This window comes from Suricata suricatta, chromosome X (genome assembly GCF_006229205.1).
Source record: "Suricata suricatta isolate VVHF042 chromosome X, meerkat_22Aug2017_6uvM2_HiC, whole genome shotgun sequence".
Classification (NCBI taxonomy): domain Eukaryota; kingdom Metazoa; phylum Chordata; class Mammalia; order Carnivora; family Herpestidae; genus Suricata; species Suricata suricatta.
Genome location: NC_043717.1, coordinates 28,914,810 through 28,937,271, shown reverse-complemented (window position 1 = coordinate 28,937,271; position 22,462 = coordinate 28,914,810).

Here is a 22,462-nt window from a genome sequence, read left to right as displayed (position 1 = left end):
CCCCCCCCCAACAATTCACCACCGATCAGCTCCCAATACCAGCAATTTCTTCCGGTTAGAGTCCTCCCTTGCTATGGGTATTTCTATGAGGTAGGCTACGTGAGCAAGATGGCGAAAGATCCACTGCCATCCACAGTGTCCAGTGAACCCAGTAAAGTCTCCTATAACTGCCCTACAACTGATAGTGAGAGTGCAGGTGAACTTACAACTGCGCACTGTCTCCACACTGCAGCCCTCTGTCTTCACTTCTCTTCTTTCCTAGCCATATAGGTCAGGGACAAAGTAGCAAATCCACTTCCTGTGCACATCTAACTGAGGAGTAAATTTCCCATCTCCCTTCCTTGCCATTCCATACCCATCATTTTTGTACTTTCCTTTAGTTGGGTGAGACACTGCCTTCGTAAGTAATTGCACAGAGTGACCATGAATAACTCATTTGTGACATACGTTCAAGGAAAGGGATATAAGAGGAAAGTCAGATTCTTGGACACTGAGTCACTGCACAGAGCACAGGCTGGTAAATAAATAGTTTATCTTTAACTTATCTTTGGTCTTCAGGGATTGAGATGCATATTTAATCCTACTGGTTTGGGAAACTATAACCTTGTAGCAGTGATTTCAGTAGGGAATAGTATGTACCTCTCTGTGTGGGAGCATGGGAGATGTGGTTGATTTCTACCTCCAGTGGAGAGATGTGGCCAAGCACCCTGAGGAAAAGCAAAATACTTGGGAATGTTTATGTTTCCATCACTCTCCCTGAGGTACCCTGGCTTTGAAGGGTCTTGCCCATAGGCTTTTATTATAATCTCTTGGAGAGCTCTGCCTTTAATCTGGTCCTTTTATCCTGTACCCAAGACTGGGCAACAAATTAAGCATATGCTCAGTATTTGCCTGTTTTCCACTTCTTAGAGCCCCTGGAATGGAAACATTGATGAGTCTCATCCCTTGTGTGGCTCCATCACATTATGGGCTAGAACACACGTAAAAGCCATGATGGCCAGGTTCCCTCAGGACAGGGCAGCTGTATGTGCCCAGGACTTGGTGTATCAGGGTGAGCCTGAGTATCCAGGCTGATCTCTGGGTGTGAGGTCTTTTACTCTTTCCCCTAGATGCCCACATTTCTCTTTGCTTATGACTGGGCACGGGCTTAACTTTCCTTTATGCTATTTCTCCTGGTAACCATGACTCATATCCCTTAACTCAATGCCAACAGAAGGCTCGGAGAGCCTAATATGATACTGAGCTCTTTCCATCCCTCCTTCCAGGTCTGTTTTTTGTACCTACCCAGGCTGTTCTGAAGTACCAGAAAACTGCTGTAAGGCAGACTTCCAGCTGGACATCTGCTAAGACTACTCACATTTCTCCCCTCTTTGCCATAGCCTGAAGTTATGATATTCCAGCCTACCCACACAGGGCATAGTCTGGACAAAAATAAGTGTTTGGATGAATGATCAAATAAATTAATCAAAAATAAATAAGCAACAAATTAATACAGAGTTAATACAGAACATATTACCCCACCCTTCCTCCCTTGCCACTTAAAAAAAAATTCAGACCCTTGTCATCATTCCCCTGAGCAATTGTCATGGTTTACTGATCATCTTCCTCTGTGTAATACTGTCATCCTCAACATCTCCTCCTTATGGTTACTAGATTATATCTGCTAAAATACAAACATGATATTGTTGCATTTGTACTTAAAACCTTTCACTTCCAGCCATCATTTATAGAATTCCTCTCTATAGCATAAGGCACCACCCTAGAGCCTCACTTTCATTGACCCACAATGCCATACTCCTGAGTCTGATCTCCTGACATCATTCCTTCTACACTAAATTATTCATCTGTAATAGACTAGTCTTATTCATGCCTGTACACTTTATCTCCTGCCTGCAGTTTCTTCCACATTTCTCACTTAGATAGTGGTTGAAATTTTAATTAAGGTCCATTTCAACTTGCTTTTTGAAGCCTTTCCTACTGATCTCAGACCATTTCTTCCTCTTCTGTATTTCCAGGGTCCTTTACTCTAATATTATATCACTGATCACATCCGCATATTAATATGGGCTTCCATGTGCTTCCACTACTGGGAAACTCCTTTAAAACAGGCCCAGTGTCTCCTTCATCTTTGTACTCTAGATTACCAACAATTTCTAACACATTGTAGTTGAGTCATAAATACTGGGGACAATAAAGACAGAATTATAAATAATCTCAAACCCAAAGATGAATCATCATTTGAAGATTTTTCAGAAACCTCTCTGTAGCAAACCCTAATTCATTACCAATGGAGTGCAAATTAATAGTATTACAGAATGCAATTTGAAAATATGCATCAAGAATCTTAAAACATTCTCATTCTTTGGGGCACCTGGGTGGCTCAGTTGGTTAAGCGACCGACTTCGGCTCAGGTCATGATCTCACAGTTCGTGTGTTCAAGCCTCGCATCGGACTCTGTGCTAACAGCTCAGAACCTGGAGCCTACTTCAGATTCTGTGTGTCCCTCACTCTCGGCCTCCCCCACTCATGCTCTGTTTCTATCTCAATAATATATAAAAACATAAAAAATAAGAAAAAAACATTTTTATTCTTTGAGTCAGAAAATTTACTTCTAGAGATCAGTTACCAAAAGGGAACTAGAGATGCTAAAAGAAAAAAAACAGAAAAATTTTCAGTTGTAAGTGATAGATACCAAGCCAAAAAAACAAAACAAAACAAACAAACAAACAAAAACTTTAAAAAGTGGAAATGAGCTGTTGCTAGAGCTCGAAAGAATACTGCAGAAGGTCACAACGTGGAAGGCAGGCTTGCAGCACTAAGGACCTAAGATCAGGCAATAAGCAGCAGTCTCCGTGTATCCTTCCTCTCTGCTGGTCTCACTTAAATTCATTCTTTAGGTAGATTTCCTCCTGCGGGAGAAAATGTGGCCCCCAGCTGCTGCAGATTCCCCCTCTGCTTTAGCAACTCCAGAGGTAAAAGAGCCTTTCCCCCCCTATTCTCTTAGCATCTGTAAAACCACAAAAAGTATTGGGTTGACCTACTTAAATCATGAGAACACCTCTGGACTAATCACTGTTTCCAGGAGAGCTGGGTAGAATGTTGGCAAACTAAGACAAGGAAGGGTTCTAGAAGTTTAAAACAAATGTTTAAAAAAATATATGTACTGTGACTTAGAGGATTATGTTCAAGGAGATGCATCACCTTATAATACTAAAAATTGTGGGAAAATGAAAAACAAAAACTTGATGCCTACGTTAGTGGTAAGGTTGAATAAAGTATTGTGTACATACACTGAAACATTTTACAGTCATCTCAAGATTTTTTTCTAGAATGTTTTAAGGATATGAAAAGATGGTCATGATACTAGAGTAAAAACAAAGAAAAAGATACAAGATATTTGCAGGAAACCCACCAACAATAATTGAAGTTAACTTCAAAGTATGAAACTATTCAGTTTTTTTTAGTTTATTTTTTGTACTTTTCTGGATTTTCCAAATTTTCTACAGTGATCATTAATTCTATAATTAAATTAAAATTACTGATAAATATTGGGAAATAGAAACATGATGGTTAGTCTAAGGGCTATAAGAATTTGTAGTCCTAGCAGAGAAACTCCATGGAACTGCAGTATTATTTTCTCCATTACCATCCTTTTTTGAGGTATAGTTCAATTCTTGAAGCTTGGGAACATGGACATACATGTTTGTGTTTATTATCATCTGTTTTAGGAGAATGGGGGCATTATTTGAGGCTCTTCTATAATTAATCTTTAAGCGAGGTCATCTAAGAATTAATATTCTGCAGGCAACATGTTTAGAAGCAAAGCCACATTATCTATGTTTATTGACAGTCTGAATTGAGGTCATGTTGAAAATCCAAACATATTTCATAGCTAGAAACAGTGCAGCCCTGGATCTCATTGTCACATGGGAAACTCATAAAATAATGAGCATTTTAAAGAGCATGTTCTTATTTGTTAATGTTTTCATTATTTATTTTTTTTTAAGTTTATTAATTTATTTTGAGAGAGACAGAGACAGCATGAGTGGGGGGAGGGCAGAGAAAGAGGAGAGAGAATACCTCTGTGTTGGCAGCACAGAGCCTGATGCAGGGCTTGAACCCACGAAGCTATGAGATCATGACCTGAGCAGAAACCAAGAGTCAGACACTTAACCGATTGAGCCACCCAGGTGCCCCTATTAATGTTTTCTATATTTTACGCTGGTAGAGGTAATGTCAAGCCTCATGGAATACTAGCATTAAGCTAAAAGGTGTGAGAGCAGGTCAAAAGAATATAGTTAGTCTTCTGACAAATCCAAGGCAGAACTAAAAGGCTACAGAAAGGAGAGGTGATCACCGGATAACATTAAAAGGAACTGTTTAGGTCCATCTTACTCTTGATGAGATGGGTAAATGATGATCATAAAATATGGCAAAAGATCTGTAAATGAGCTACATTTACCCTCTTACATGAATGAACCAAAAGCACTGACCCAAATATATGAAATTCAATTCTTTAGGTATTGAATGTCAGGCTATGAGGGACTGTGATCCTTGAGAGTTAGGAAACAAACTGATTAACCTGACCATTGAGAAAATGGGCAGGTCAAAGGCCGATCCTTTTACAAAGCAGCACCAGATTTCAGAGTCTGGCATCTGGGACAGGTCATGCGCTGTCAGAAATGATGGAGGCACATAGACAAGTAATATTGGGAAAGCATATCGTGATTCTTTAGTTTGGGTTTTTCTTTTATTTTTGTTTTTCCTGCTTTTTTGTTTCTGTGCTCTTCTGGGCACATTCTTCAAGTTTAGGGATTAGATGAAGAGGCCCCGAAAGCAAGGCAGTTTGTGGTCAAAGATCAGTAAATCCAGGACCAGGAATGATGAATTTAAAAAACTATACATGGACTGCTGACTACTGTACTTTTTAAGGGATGTGAATTTTGCAAGGAAGCTCAAACCAAAGCAGTTGGACGGTAAGACAGGCCTGTTTTCACTAGAGAGTTGTCAAGTTGTATTTCATTCTATCTTATGCCAGATCTTTATAACTCACACTATAGCTATTTATTTACAATTGTCCACTGTGTTCAGGTAGTAAATAATCTCTGCCTAAATGCCAGTGTGCCTTCAATTTTCTAAATAATAGAAGTGAAAACTGCATAAGAAAGAATTCTCATTTGTCTTTGTTTGAGGTATTTTCTTCTTACCATCAGCAATGACCTAAGTAAGAAGAAATTTAGTAAGCTATTAAAATTATTTAAATATTCATAAAAATAAGAAAACTTCTTTAGTTTCATAAAAACATAGAAGCATCCCTTTCTACTAAATGTGCTCTTGTCTTTATGGCTTTCATTTGCTCATTTATAGCTGGGATTTCTGCCAAGCTTCTAGTGAAAAAAGATGTGTTTATGACTAAGACTGAATTTCACAGCTTTAAAAAACTTCAACTAGATACCTGAGAACTTTCTTTCTGAAACTAGGTACCTGAGAAATATCTTTCTATTGAACTTGACAAGTGAAGATCTACTTTCTAATCTTTTAGTGTGTGCAGGGTGGTTGGATGGAGAGCCTGAGCTCAGGCTTGACAGCCTCAAACACTGCACATGACAAAGGCCAGCATTGAGCCTTGCTGTAACTACACTGGCTGGCCAGTGCTGTCACGGTGAAATGTCAAAGGCTTTCATGCGGGAGAATTTAGAATTTAAAGGTGATTTAAGAGAACAATCCTCTGCAGAGAGGAACACAGAAAGTGCTGGGAATTTGAAGAACCTTTTTACCCTTTTAATTTTTCCACATCCTTCCTGAGACAGCAGCGTGAAAGAAGAGCAGGAAAGGGACATTGCTCTGTTGGCCACAGGCTTTGGCATTCGTGCTAAGGCAAGGATGTAAATGCTCTTCTGTGAAGAGGACAGTGATAGGTCATCCACTCAGGGATATATCTGACTGTCCTATATTTTGACCCAACAAAGAAAAACAAATGGTGGTGCTCTAAAAAGAAAGTAAGAAGGTGTGACGTCACTTTAAATGATGAAAGCACTTGAGTGTTTTGTTTCGAGCTCTCCTCTTCCTTAACAAATGGTCTATAGATGACCTCTTACTATAAAAACCAGGAGGTGCCAGTGTTAAGGATCCAGAAAAATCACTACCCCTGGTATAGTTTATAAGTGAAACAAATATTATTTGGGAAGATGAGGCTGTGAAAAAGGAAAATTAAAGTAGAGGCATGGGAATAGTAATAGTGTCCTCAGAGAAAGCTCAGATTTGTAATATTTATTGAAAGCAGATGGTATATAAATCTATGTTTTGTCAAAGTGGTATGTCATTTTGGGCAAGATAAGGACGGCAACATGAAGGTTAAAAGAATTGAGTACAAGCTTTGGAAGCCCAAAACAAACTAACAAATACACGTTTTAAGGAATAGTACAGACATCTGTTTGTGCTTTGATATCAAAGAGCCTGCTGATTTAATGCAAATCACAGAAGGTTGCTAAGCAATGCATGTCCCAGTGCCGGTCAGGTGCCTCTAATTCTTTGCAGAGTGTTTACTCTGTTTTCTGAAACTATGTGTTGCATTTTGTTGTTCAATATACACACTAATATTACTGCTTTTCTCTTTCTTTCCTTCTTTCTTTCCCTTTCTTTCTTTCTTTCTTTCTTTCTTTCTTTCCTTCCTTCCTTCCTTCCTTCCTTCCTTCCTTCCTTCCTTCCTTCCTTCCTTCCTTCTTTCTTTCTTTCTTTCTTTCTTTCTTTCTTTCTTTCTTTCTTTCTTTCTTTCTTTCTTTCTTTCTTCTCTCTTCTCCTCTCCTCTGCTCTTCTCTTCTCCTTACCGTTTAAGGCTATACTACTTTTCCTTTGATCTAAAGATATGTATTACTGTCATAGCTGGCCTGTAAAATCTCTTAAAAATATTCTCAGAAATGTAGATGTGATATCAGAGATAATTTTCAGTAAGCTGATTATGGAAATGGGGATTAATACTGCTGCTAATGCAATTTATGTGCAGAATTCCGCCTAACATATGTTCCTGGCATCTTTCAAAGTCATGTGGTCAAAATCAATCCCATACTGAGGAATTGATTAATTTCATCTAATTCACCAAACTTATGTGTGTAGGACTGTTCACACACTCCCTTGTTATCTTTCAGTAGGTCTTCAGTGATAGCCCCTGTTTTATTCTTGATATTGCTAATTTGTGTGTCTTTTCTTTTTTAATATCACTTTTGTTGGAGATTTATCAATTGTATTTATCTTTTCAAATAACCGGCACTTCATTTCATTCATGTTCCCTGTCATTTTTCTGTTTTCAGTTTCATTGATTTCTTCTCTTACTTATTTCCTACCTTCTACTTGCTTTGGGTTTATTTTGTTCTTCATTTTTACATTCTTTTTAAAAAATATTTATTTATTTTTGAGACAGAGAGAGACAGAGTGCAAACAAGGGAGAGGCAGAGAGAGAGGGAGACACAGAATCTGAAACAGGCTCCAGGCTCTGAGCTGTCAGCACAGAACCCGATGTGGGGCTCAAACCCATGAACCACGAGATCATGACCTGAGCTGAAGTTGGATGCTTAACTGACTGAGCCACCCAGCTGCCCCTTACATTCTTTAAGAGGGAGTTTAAGATTATTGTTCTGGGCCCTAATATCTGCATTCTCTGCTTTCAGTTTCTCTCTCATCCCTGATTTAGGTGTGTCCCACAAGCTTTGATATGTTGTATTTTAAATTTTGTTTCATTTATTTTTATATTTTTAAGTTTTTTAATTCCATTTTGTTAACATACAGTGTTATATTAGTTTAAGGTGTACAATATTCAGCACTTTCATACATCATCCCATGCTCATCACAACAAGTGCACTCCTTAATTCCCATGACATATTTAACCGATCCGCCATCTACTGCCCCTCTGGTAACCATCAGTTTGTTCTCTACTTTTTAAATTTCTTTTGGAATTTCTTCTTTGATCATTGATTGTTTAGAAGTATGCTATTTAGTTTCCAGGTGTTTGCAGATTTTTCTGTTACCTTTTAGTTATTTCTATTTTAATTCCATTCAGGCCAGAGAACACTTTCTGTGCGACTTTAATTCCTTTAAAATTGTTGATCTTTGGGGGCACCTGAGTGGCTCAGTGGTTAAGCGTGTGACTCTTGGTTTTGGCTCAGGTCATGATCTCGTGGTTTGTGAATTCGAGCCCCATATTGGGCTCTGTACTGACAGCATGGAGCCTGCTTGAGACTCTGACTCTCCCTCTCTCTGTCTCCCCCTCTCTCTCTGCCCTTCCCCTGCTCATTCTCTATCTCTCTTTCAAAATAAATAAATGAACATTTTTTTAAATAAAAAAATAAAATTGTTGACCTTTGTTTTATGACTCATGATGTGGTCTGTTTTGGTATATGTTTCATGGACACTTAAATCTATATTCTGTTGTTGTTAGATGATGTATTCTATATATTTTGATTACTTTCTGTTGTTTGATGGTATTGTTGAATTCTATAGATTTGATGATATTCTGTCTAGTTCAATCACTGATTAAGAAGGTTTCTTTAGTTGTTGCTGTACGAATCAAAGAAGTATCAAACTATAATTGTGTATTTGTCCTTTTCTCCTTTCATTTTTTATCAGTGTTTACTACACATTTTTGAAGCTCTGTTACTTTATACATACACATTTAGGATGACATTATTTTCTTAGTTGTATTGGTCCTTTATTCATTATGTAATGTGCCTCTCTTTCTCTCATAATTTTCTTCTCTCTGAAATGTCATTTATCTGATATTAACAAAATCATTCCTTGCTTCCTTTAGTTATGTTTGCATGATATGCCTTTTCCCACCCTGTTAGTTTTTACCTGACTATATCAACCTGTTTATATTTGAAGTGAGTATCTTGTAGTCTATAGTTGGGTGATATTTTTAATTCATCATGCTATTTATTTCCTTTAATTAGCATATGTAAGGGGCCCCTAGGTGGCTCAGTCGGTGAAGCATCCGACTCTTGGTTTCAGCTCAGGTCATGACATCCCACGTTTCTGGGTTCGAGGCCCATGTTGGACTCTGCACTGGCTGCATGGAGCCTACTTAGGATTCTCTCTCTCTCCTGCTCTCTGCCCCTCCCCCACTTGTGCTCTCTCTCAAAATAAACTTCAAAAAAGTCAGAGTATTTAAATCATTTACATTTAATGCAATTATTCATATGTGAGGGCTTAAATGTACTGCTGCATTTTAAAACTTTTTCTTTGTTCATTTCGTTTTCTGTTTCTCTGTTTTCTCTTCCTATCTTCCTGTATATTCCTTAATTATGTATTAGATTTCCACTTTAATTTATTAATGATGATTCTGAGTGTTTATCTTTGGTTTCTTTAGTTGTTGCTATAAGAATCATATTACATATATATTACTTATCACAGTAAACTGGTATTATTGTTTTACCAGTTTGAGTATAATATAGAAATCTTACCTCCTTTTTTATACCTCTATACTCCTTCATTTATGATTATCAAGTATTTCCTCTACATGAACTTAGAACCACATTAAAGTGTTATAACTTTTGATTCCACTGTCACTCATAATTTAGAAAACTCAAGAGGAGGAAGATTTATTGTATTTACTCATATTTTTGTTTACCATATATTTTCACACTTTCTGATGCTCCGGGATTTCTTCTTTGATCTTTTTTTTTCTTCTTAGAAAAACTATTTTGTACATTCTTTTAGGGTAGGTATGCTGGTGACATTTTTCTGTTTTTATAATATTATCAATTGAGAAAGTTTATGACTTACATTCATGGAGTGAGTGCCTGTGTTTGTATGTGTATGTGTGTGTCTTAAGTAAACCATGGTTAATTTTTGTAAATTTTCTGTGTGCACTTGAAAATAAGGTGAGTTATAATTCTCAGAGTTTAATATTTATATCAATAAGATATACCTGATTTATAATGTTGTTGAAGTCTATAGACATAACATTTTTGGTTTACTTGATCTGTCTTTTTGATAGGTATCCTAAAATCTTCTAGTGATACTCAGTTTCACTCTATTTCTCCTGATATTTTCAGATTTTTAAAATGAATTTGGTTTTGCTAAATTATTTGGTGCATAAATATTAATACCTGGTTTATATTCATTGAGAATGTCACCTTTAACATTATAAAGCATTTTTATCTGTCTTTTTTAATGTTTTGTTTGACATCTAATTTTTCAGATATTAGGTTTAGGACCTTGACTTTCTTTTTATTTGCATTTATGTGTTTATCCATGCCTACATCTAAAAAGAATTATTAGCTATCTTTTCTTTATACATCATAGTGTTATGTTTTTTTTGGTAAGGAAATCTTATTTTTTTCTCCTTTAAGTAGGACGTTAAACCTATTTGACATTCTTAAAATTGCTTATTTCTATGCACATACATATATATGGTTGTGCACCATGCCGTTGGTTTCGTTCTGTGTCTTTCTGTGTGTCTCTCCGTCTCTCTCTCACACACATTTTGGATTCTTTCAGTATGTAAGAAAGTGTATATCTTTTATTTTAATTGGTTTCATTAAACCACTACTTTTTATAATATGTTTATTACATCCACTTTTTAGTTATTATTCTTTTAGTTTTGCATTTGAGCAATATTGAAATTAGCTAAAATTATCTGCTCTTCATCATCTAATATGAAGTAATATATTTTTATTCATATTTTGTAGCCATAAGGCAACCTGGGAACTTATTACATTTTATTTACACTGGCCTCATTTTGAAAATATTTTTATATATTTCTACTCTATACCTATAGTGTCAGCAAGTATAGTCATTATGTAGTATCTTTTCCTTATAACCATCTTTTAGATTTATGTTTATAGGTAAAAATATAATTCATACTGCTGTTAACACTGCTCTAGTCATTTTAATTGTCTGAACTTCTTTCTTTATTTGATTCATCAGGAAAAAAATATCCTCTTAGCTTTTTTTTAAATTTTATTTTTATTAAAATTTTTTTTAACATTTATTTATTTTTGAGAGAAAGAGACAGAGTGCAAGCAGGGGAGAGGGGAGAGAGAGAGAGGGAGACACCAAATCTGAAGAAGGCTCCAGGCTCAGAGCCTGACACAGAGCTGGAGCCCAGGAACTGTGAGGTCATGACCTGAGTCGAAATCAGATGCTTAAGCGCCCCATCTGAGCTTTTATTTAATTTTTTTAATTTTTTTTAATGTTTTTTACTTATTTTTGAGAGACAGAGACAGTGTGAGCAGGGGAGGGGCAGAGAGAGTGGGAGATACAGAATCTGAAGCAGGCTCCAGGCTCTGAGCTAGCTGTCAGCACAGAGCCTGATGCGGGGCTCGAACCCATGAACTGTGAGATCATGACCTGAGTTGAAGTCGGATGCTTAACTGACTGAGCCACCCAGGCACCCCTGAGCTTTTATTTTTGAAGGTGTGTTTGACTGGGCAGTTAGTTCCCCAGGGCTGCAGTAGCAAATTAGCAGAAATTAGGTGGCTTCAAACAGAAATCTGAAATTAGGTGGCTTAAAAGACAGAAATCTTAAATCAAGGTGTCATCAGGACTACACTCCTTTCCAAAGTCTCTAAGGAAGAATCTTCCTTTGCCTCTTTTTGCTCCTGGTGCTTCCTCATTTTTCTTGACTTGTGGTAGCATAATGCCAATCTCTGCTCCTGTTTTCATGTGGCTTTCATGTGTGTCTCTGTGTTTTCTTTTTGGTTTCTCTGTCTTTCTTTTAATATTTATTTTTGAGAGAGAGAGCACTCGGAGGAGGGGGAAGGAGAGAGACAAGGACAGAGGATCCAAGGACAACTCTGTGCTGACAGCAGAGAGCCCGGTGTGGGGCTTGAACTCATGAACCACAAGATCATGACCTGAGCCAAAGTCATATGCTTAACTAACTGAGCCACCCAGGCACCCCTGTCTCTTTTTAAAAAGGAAAAACAGACTGCCCCATGCTGTGCCTCATTTGGATGTGTCTAGTGTCTTAGAAGCTTGACTGCTCTACGTTCCCCTAAAAATGGACCTGTAGGGCTTGATTGGAGGTTCTAGCACAGGATCGCAGCCACTGGTATACCCTCGACTCCTCCATTGCAGAAGGACTTCCTCTTGGAGTACATATTTTGGGGAAGAATGCTCATGGAGTGGTGAGGGAGGATGGAGACACATACCAGCCAGATCAGCTGAATCAGCATTCGTGATCAACAGGGTGACAGATGTCACAGCCAGATTGCCCACATATCCTTGTTTGCTTCTTATAAGGACACTTATCATTGTATTTAGGGCCCATCCTAAATTAAGTTAAAGAGTTTCAGACCTTTAAATTAATCAGTCTGCAGAGACCCTCCTTACTAATAAGGTCACATTCCCTGGCACCAGAAGTTATGACTTAGAAATACCTTTTGCAAGCCACTATTCAATCACTACAGTCTACCTTCTGATCCCCAAACTTTATTTCTGTCACATGTGCAAAATACATTCACACTACCATAACATCCCCCCAAATCTCAACCAATTATTATAACATCAAGTCCAAATCCAAAATCTCATCTAAATCTCATCAGCTCAAAAGGTCCCAAATTTCATCTCCTAAATCGTCTAAATCAGGTATAGATGACACTCTGGGTATGATACATTCTAGGAAAAATTCCCCTCCATTTGTGGGACTTTGAAACTAGAAAACAGATTGTCTGCTTCCCGAATACAATGGCATGACTGTCATTGCTTAACATGCCCATTCCCATAAAGAGAAATTGGAGGTAACAAAGGATCAGTGGTTGTAAACAAGTTAGAAACCCAGCAAGGCAAATTTCATCATGTTTTAAGAACGGGAATTAATCCTTTATGGCTTGGGGTTCATCCTTTGGGCCAAAGGAGGCTTTGCCCTCTGGGTCCACCACTTTGGCTCTTCCTCTGCACCCACAGTTCTGCTCTTGGAGATGGTTCCTTTTTCTTGAAGGTTATTACATGATTGTACGTGATTAGTTCTATCAAGGTGTTTTCTACAGTTTTTGAAATCTGATTGTCCTTTTTAACTCGGTCCTTTTTAACTTCATATTTTGACTTTGGTTGAGATGATGGAGTGGATCTGTTAGTCACATGACTACTCTCTTCACTAACAGATTATCCAGGCAAACCCTTGGTCCTCTTTCCAGGGCATGCTTTTCCAGCAGTGGATTTCTTAAGTTTAGTTCATTCGCAATCTAGATAGGGCAAAGACCTCCCAAATCAACAAATATTAATTTGTTTTACTCAACAGTTATGTCCTCAAGTTAATTCTTTCCTCTCTTTTTTATTATAAACATGAAGCAGAAACCAAGCTATGCCTTCAACACTTTTCTTGTAAATCTTCTCAGCTTCATGTCTTTTTTTTTCTGTTCTTCTTTGCAAACAACAGCAGAGCACGATTCAACCAAATTTTGTAACACTTTATAATAAGGATTGCCTTTCCTCCAATTTCCAAAAAAATAGTATATTCCTCATTTCCTTCTGAGACCTTATAAGAAGCTCTTTAAATGTCCATATTTTCACCAACAATCTCTTCAAGGCAATGTAGGCTTTTTCTATCATGTATCTCAAAATTCTTCAAGCTGCCACCCATTACCCAGTTCCTTAGCCATTTCCTCATGTGTAGGTATTTGTAATAGAAGCATGATACTTCCAGCTACCAAAATCTGTATTGGTTACCTAGGGCTGCCATTAACAAAATACCATAAACTTGGGTATCCTGAAACAACAGAAATGTATTCTCTCACAGTTCTGGAGACCAGAAGTCCAAAATCAAGAGATAGAAAGAACTGCCCTTCTTCTAGAGCTCTACAGGAGAATCCTTTGCCACTGCTAACTTCTGGTGGCTTCTGGAGTTGCTTGACTTGTTGTAGCAAATGACAACCTCTGCCTCCACCTTCATAAAATCATCTCTATTCATCTCTGTGTCTTCATAATATCTCTATGAAGACACTCGTTATTGGATTTAGGGCCCAATCTTAATCCAGGACTATCTCATCTTTAGATCTTTTACTTAATTACATTTGAAAAGATTCTATTTCCAAACAACGTCACATTCACATGTACTGGGGCTAGGACTTGGAATTATATTTTGGAGGCCACTATTCAACACACTACAGATAGATATATTAAAATTCCTTTTTTAAACTGTTTCTTGTCTTTTGATTTTCTTAACTGTATCATTTCCAGACATAAAGTAGAAGTGCTTAATAAATGTTTGACAATCTCATTGTTTTGTCTTTGTAAATGAATTTATCTTTTTGCCTAGATGTCCAAATGATTTTTTTCCTTTAAATTACAGTGGTTTTGATATAATATATCTCAGTGTTCAATATTTTGTGTCAATTTTCCCAGACATGTAGTGTGTCTTCTTAGCGTAGTACTTTTTTAAAACTAAAAACTTGCTTGAATTAAAGATTTTCTTATTTTCTGTTTTCTTATTTTCTTATTTTTCTATTCCATTGCTTTAATTTTCTTTTTCTTCATCTTACATGTGTTTTGGATTTTTTCTTATCTTTCATATCTGTCACCTTCTAGATTCATTACATCTTAATTTTTTTTCATTTAAAATTTTTCTTCTTTTAATCTTCTATATATTTTAAAGCACTTTCCATGATGTTAGTTTTCTTTTTTAAAGTTTATTTATTTATTTTGAGGAGGGGGGCGGAGAGTAACAGAGAGAAGGAGAGGAAGAATCCCAACCAGGCTTTGTCATTGCAGAGCCCAACATGGGGCTCCAGCTCCCAAAATGTGAGATTATGACCTGAACCAAAATCAAGGGTCAGACATTTAACTGACTAAGTCCCCCCAAGGTTCACCTGACGCCTAGTTGTCTAAAGTTTCTCTTAGTTTAATCTTCAGTTCATTTTTCAAAAAATCTATTTTCTTTCTGTCAGCTCACTATCCCACATCATCTAGTTGAGTTTTCTAGTTCTGATGTATGCTTTTGTTCCATATTTTCTATACAATTTTAATATAAAGAAACAAAAGATTAAAAATAAAAATAGTTAAAATAAAAATGTTAATTTTATTGTATTTTTTAGATATTAGTTTATAATTTTCATCTGTTTTGTAGCCAAAAATCTCTGGAATTTCTTCATTTACTGCAGGAATGTAATTTTGTTTCTAAAACTTTCTCTCACTCTCTCAAAATTTGAGGAATTAAACAATGGATTTTGAAAAGATGTTGAGGCACTGAGGTCAATGACTATTATCCTATTATATTTAATGACTCGGGATTTCACAGGATTTTTAAAAAACTGAATAGTCCTATGATGTCACAGTAGGTACACATTTGTTTGTGTACAAGGAGGATGATTGAAAACCCAAACTTCCTTGATCTATAATGCAATAGAATAACTTATATTGACCATCACTCGTGAGCTTTTTGTTCTGTGCCAGGCTTTTAAAATATGCCAAAACATATGATTCTCTCAGCAAGCCTGCAAAAAGTTGTTGCTTTATCTATTTTGTAGAAGATACCTTTAAGTTTGGAAATATTAATAACTTAGCCAAGATAACACAGCAAGCAAGATTTAGTTCCAAAATCCAGTCCTCTGAGCCACTCTTAGGAAGCTAGTTGCCTAGGTAATCTTCAATTCTGTTAGAACATTGCAATATGCTCTTTTAGAAATAATTTCTTCTTTTCTAGAGTAGTCCATCCAGCATTCTGTGGCATTATCAAATATTTTATAGAGGTAGCATTCTGGTCTTAACTTCATGGGTCTGCAAGAAGTTTTATAAATACACACACTCACTCATACTAACAAAGAATAATTATGCAGGTGACTAACACTAAGAAATTTAACAGGCAAATTTCAACCTTAACTGTCTAGCAGCAAGTCATTTTTATATTCAAATGCATACTCAATCTGACCACTTCTCAGCACTTCCACAGCTATCATTTTAAATGCAAGCTACTGCCATCTCCCCTTAGTCTTCTGCAATAGCTTGCTAAATGGCCTCACTACGTCTACTTTAGCTGCTGTACAGTTAATTATCCACCCTACAGACGAGGTGATCTTTAGGAACATAAAAAAGATCATGTCAATCATTTTTCAAAACTCACTAATGGCTATTCTAATGGACAATAAAAGGAAAGTCCTTGCACTAATATAACTGGATTATTTGTCATTTATTGTTGATTTCTATGAGTTCTTCATGTATTACAAATGTAAAAACTATGTCATAATTATAAATTGCAAATACTTTCCCTCATTCTCGGGTTGTCTTTTCATTTTCTTTTTGGTGTCCTTTTTTTAAAGTATTTGTTTAATGTTTATTTTTGAGAATGAGAGACAAACATGAGCAGGGTGTGGAGGTGGGGGTCAGAGAGAGAAGGAAACACAGAATCTGAAGCAGACTCCAGGCTCTGAGATGTCAACATGGGGCACGAACCCACCAACTGTGAGATTATGACCTGAGCCAAAATTGGGGGCTTAACCCACTGAGCCACCCAAGCAATACTGTATGGTGTCCTTTAGTACAGAAGCTTTTAATTTTAATGAAGTCTGATTTATTTCTTTTTTTCTTTTGTTGCCTGTGCTTTTAAGGTCATATATAAAAAGGCTTTGCTTAACCCAAGGTCATAAGGACTTACCCTTATATTTTCTTCTAAGATTATGATAAATTTTCCTCTTACATTTGGTTTATGCTCTATTTTTGAGTGAATTTTTGGGTATGGTGTACAAACAGAGGTATAAGTTCATTGTTTTACATGTAGATAACCAGTTGTCCCAGGACCATTTGTTGAAAAGTCTATTCATTTGTTGTTGAATTGTCTTGGCATAATTGTCAAAAATCAACTCACCATAAATTTAAAAGTTTATTTCTGGATTATCAACTCTATTTCATTGATCTGTATGTCTAATTATGTCAGGACCTGTCTGTGTAGGTTACTGTAGCATTATAGAAAGTTTTACAGTTGGGAAGTGTGAATCCTCCAACTTTGATTTGCTTTTTCGAGATCATTTTAGCCATTCCACATTCCTTGAATTCTCTCTCTTAATTTTTAAATAGTTTATTACCAAGTTGGTTTCCACATAACACCCAGTGCTCTTCCCCACAAGTGCCCCTCTCCATGATCACCACCCCCTCCCCCTCCCCCCTCCCTCTTCAGCCCTCAGTTTGTTCTCAGCATTAAAAGTCTCTCATGATTTCCCTCACTCCCTCTCCCCAACTCTTTTCCCCCCCTTTCCCTTTCCCATGGTCCCCTGTTAGGTTTCTCCTGTTAGACCTGTGAGTGAAAGCATATGGCATCCATCCTTCTCTGCCTGACTTAGTTCGCTAACATGACTCCTTCCAGGTCCATCCATTTTGCAAAATCTGGCCACTTGCATTGTCATATTAATTTTATTATCAGCTTGTCAATTTCTGCAAAAAAAATCCATCTGAGTTTTTAACAAGGATTAGATTGACTATAAATTAAATTACAGAAAATTGTCATCTCAAGAACATTGGGATATTTTGCTTCATCAACGTGGAATATCTTTCTATTCAATTAAATCTTCTTTAATTTCTTTTAAAACAATATTTTGCAGTTTTCAGAATATCAGTTTTATACTTTTGTGAAGTATATTCTAAGTATCATCTTTCTTAACATGCTATTATAAATGAAATTGTTTTCTTTTTCTTTTTTCTCTTCTCTTCTCTTCTCTTCTCTTCTTTTCTTTTCTCTTCTTTTCTTTCTTTTCTTTTCTTTTCTTTTTGAGAGAGAATGTACAAGCAGTGGAGAGAGGCAGAGGGAGAGAGAGAGTATCTTAGGTAGGCTCCATGATCAGCATGGAGCCCAACATATCCTGAGATCATGACCTGAGCTGAAATCAAGAGTCGGAGGCTCAACCCACTGAGGCACCCCAATGGAATTGTTTTCTTAATTTAATTTTCAGATTTTTCATTGGTGGTGTATAAAAATCAAATGGATTTTGTGTATTGATCTGGTACCCTGCAACCTGGCTGAAATTGATTGTATACTAATTTTAGGAGGTTTTTTTTTAATAAATGGATTTCTTATAAATTCCTATATAGAAGGTCATGTTTTCGACAAATAAATATAGTTTTCTTCTTCTTTCCCGATCTGGATACCTTTTATTTAATTTTCTTGCTTAATTGTCTTAGATGGGGCAGTACAATGTTAAATAGAAGTGTTGAGAGTGAACCTCCTTAATGGAAAGATATTTAGTCATTTACCATTAATTACAATATTTGATGTGGGTTTCTTATGTATGGGTCATATTTTCTTGTTCTTTTTTCCCTTGGATACCTAACATTTTAGACACGATAGCAATTCTGCATACTAATACTTTTCTCTCAGGTTCATTGTTTTTGTTTAGTTATTTGTTTAGTGACTTTGCTGAACTATTTTAGTGAAGTCTTATTTCCCCAGCAGGATGTACCTTGTGATGTAGTTCTTCAGAGACTACAGTCCTGGGTATGCACACATTTACCCTAGGATGACAGTGGCTTCAGCAGGAGTCCTGTTTCTTTTCCTGAACTCTCTTAAGTTCTCTGCTTCACTTGGAATCACATGTAGCTATTAGGCTTCATTAATTACTGGCTGTTTTGCTATTGGTTTCGGTATTGCCCTGAGGCATAAATTGCTCGACAGTCTGATCCCATTAGTGTCTGTCTCTTTACAGAAGTAAACTTTGACTAGTGTTTGAGATTTGTTCCAACCCTATGATGTCTCTTCTTAGCCATCGCCTTCCTTGATCTCTCTGATACACATCTAGCTGGTTTAGAGTTTAGCTTGCTGTTTTCGTTCAGCAACCAGCTTTTTGTAATTGATTACCACTAAGATATCCATTGGTTTGGGTAGCACCCTTAGCCTTGAATTATCCACATTCTGCCCAAAATAAAGTAATTTCTTTTGGGGAAAGCTTTCGAGCTCTCTGTTCTTACAACCTGCCTCTTCCCCTGAGCAAAACAATTACTTATCCAGAGCTGCGGGCACAAAATGTGGCTCAGTTCTCTCAGAGTGGCACCTCTGCTTCATGCGCAGGGTACTGGGTTAAGATACAATCCTCTAATCTTTTTGATTTACTTCTTCCAGCATAGAACCTCCATCCAATGCATGAGCTGGGGTGATGGTGATTAGAGCCCCACTATTGGAGGCTGTCAAAGTTGGGGTGAGGCTCTACCCTAGAAGTGGGCGTTGGGGGGAGGAAGAGATCCCCTAGGTCTCAGACTGGTCTTTCCTAGAATAGAGTCTCTGCAACTCCAAGCCATTAGGATTGAGAAATGCTGGTAACCTCTCTCTCGGGAGATATCATTGTCCTGAACTGAGGCTTGAGGAAAGAAAGCCCTCTGTTCTTGACTGCATCCCATCAGAGTGGACCTTCTGTCATACTGAGCTGGGAGGGGGATATAGGGAAGAGGCTGTGGTTCAGATGCTCTCTCAAATGGACTCTCACTCCACAGATTGAGATTTGATAGTTTTCTTGAACATATATATATATATGTGTATATATATATATACACACATATATATATGTTGTATATTATATATATATAGTGTGTGCTATATGTATTATATAGTATGTTGTATATATTATGTATGTCTTATATTTTATATATAATTTGATGCATGTCCTTAGAACAATTTCTAGAGACTTTAAACGGTTGCTTCAAAACTATATGTGTGTGTGTGTGTGTATGTATACACATAATTTTCACCAGTTATGGCTATTTCACTGGAAGAAGATCCACAAAGTTCCTCATGTCCTAATGCCAACGTTCCAGAAGTCATCTTGAAATTCTTAATAAACTTATCTTTGAATTTGTGTTTTTATTTGAAGCCCCATGGGTTAGTTGAGGATATGACAGCGATTGAAGCTTTCACTCAGACTGCCCCACCTCTTGGCAACTCCTGGCCTCTCTGGGAGAACTGGATGTCCACCCCTGGTGCTCTGTGCCCCACATGGTCTCTCCCTCCTCATATCCATCCAGGAACCACTACTGCCTTCTCCCTGTGGAGCATGGACCTGGCCAGAGGCACAGAGAGGGCTTGAGTCAGGTGACTGTGCCCATAGCATTCTAGGACAGGACATAGCAATGCCTCTACACGCCCCAGGCTATCAGTGCCACAGCCCATTCAGAGTCAACTTGGAGGGTCCATGCCCTTCAGCCACCTCTGATTCAAGTAAGAACTGATGGTGTCTCAGTGTGGAGGTTGAAATCCCTTTGGATTTCATCTGTGACCCATGGGAATTAGGATACCTGACTTAACTTCCCTGCACATGGAAGTCTCATTGGTTTGGCTGCTGGTGGAAGATGGAATGGGCAGCCAGTGGGCCACATGTGCTCCTATCCTAACCTTAGGCCAGGGTCCCAGGCACCTATGACAGTTTGCAGGTGTACTGCCAGTGTGCCCTTATAGGAGATGTTAACATAGCACCAAAAGAAGTAGAAGGGGGGAAAAAAAAAAAGAAACACAATGACAGGTTGAAAGAGACCATGGAAGGAAACAGTTTTATATTTTAACACCATTATGAGCACTTTTATTTTCCTGCTCTTTTGACCTAAAGGCCCCACATTTGCATTTTGCATGAGACCCTGTAAATTATATGGCTATGTCTGTCTTTAGACCTTAGCTAACACCACTTTCCCTCCATCTCTCCTCCCCATTTGCCTGGTGGTCACTTCTATTTATTCTTCAGGTCTTGGCTTAGAAGTCACTTCTCAGAATCTTCCTCTCCAGTTTTGATTAAGTACTTCCAACTGCTCCAGTATAGTCTCTCTTTCCCCGATCTAATTACCTGTTTATAAGTGCCTATTTGCTCAGTTCTTTCCCATCAAAATGCCTGAGGGCAGAGACTGTTTACTTGTTCATTGTTCAATCTCCAGTTTCTCTCACAGAGCCAGACAGCATAGGTTCAATATCTAGCTGGTTAATAATTGTTAAATAGCGAAGACTTTCAGATGAGATGTCCTTGGATGATTTCTGAAAGAGGACAAGGTAATGGGAGGATGTAAAGTAAGCAGAATGCATAGAGGCATAGAAGAAGAATAGCAGAGAGCCAGCATATCTGGGAGGTGGGGGCAACAACCATTTGTTTCACGGGACCAGAATGTAGGGCACAAGTTGGTGTGCACAGAGATGCCTCGCGCATGGAATTAGGAAGATTGGCCACCACCTAGAAGGTCATATGGAGCCATTGGAAGCATGTAAGATGTGAAGTTAGTATATCTTAGTGAGGTCACTCTGAGCCTAATGCAAGAACACCTAGCAATTGCAGTCACTCATTCAGGGGAGAGAGATGAAGGCCTGGGTTAGAGCAGCAAGGTGCGGAGGAAGGAATAGAGGAGAGTGGCCCTTAAGCAGATTAGTGACCGATGGGACATGGAAGATGAAGAGGAATGACTTTAAGTATTCCACGTCAGGTGTCTGGATGATAGAGATGCAGTGAGTCAGGGGAGAGGCAGAGAAGGAAGAGCAAGTGTGAGGTCAGGAGCATGAGGGAAGATGAGGACTTGGTTGTATGGACGTTGACTGAAGTGCCGTTGGGTCATGCAGGATGTGAGATGGCTTAGTCCCAACTGGACATCCATAGCTGTAGGGACCCAGGAGCGCTGTTCCTCAAATACGCAATGGGAAAATGGGCTTGGCATGTGGGTGTGGGTTTTGTAATGCTGTTTCTATGAGTGAACACATAGTAAGCAAACAGCAAACTTAGACATGGAATTTGGGTGCATAATGTATTTATAAATTGAGTCAGTCTATATTTGAATATTTAATTGAATATTAGGGTTGACATGGAGAGCAGTATAAACCTGCAGCAGTTCAGATGATAATAGTAAAGTCACACTGTACAGATTCAGAACAAGGGCTTAGAAGTCGCCCCTCTCCCTCAGTCCTCAACTTGTTCCATCTGTTTCTGGATTTATGCCTATAATAAAGGCAATGATTTGCTTCAGTTTTTTTCCCTCTGTTTGATGCTCATACTCATGAGAGTAAGAAGCATTTTTATGTGCCTTGTTTGCAGTGGGATTATCACCTGTGTCCTGAAAACACTTGAACAGCATATTGAGCCAGATAACCTAGAAGGTTGCAGACTTCTCTTCCACCGTGTCCCCACAGCTGCCACCTCTGCATGTGTGTGAACATGCACAACATGCACTTGCACACACACGTGTGTGCATGCACATGCACGTGTGTGCCCACACATGCGCATACACATTGCTTGCTTCACATCCACTGTCTATATTCAGTCCTTTCAGTGTGCTAAGAGCCCTCAGACCTCTGAGTATTCGTCCATGCTCTTCCGCCTGTCAGGGTTTCTTTTCCCCCTCTGCCTGTACGCTGGGCTTTCTGGCTAATCCTTACCTGCCACTCAAGAATTGGCTCGCTTGAGGCTGACCCTTCCTCAGAGGCGTCCTCAACATCCTCAAGCTGACTCAGAGATGCTTTCGTCTCGCGGTGCCGCGCGGCGGTGACTGGTCTTCCACGTGTCCTCTTCCCTCTGCGGGGCATCTTCCAAGT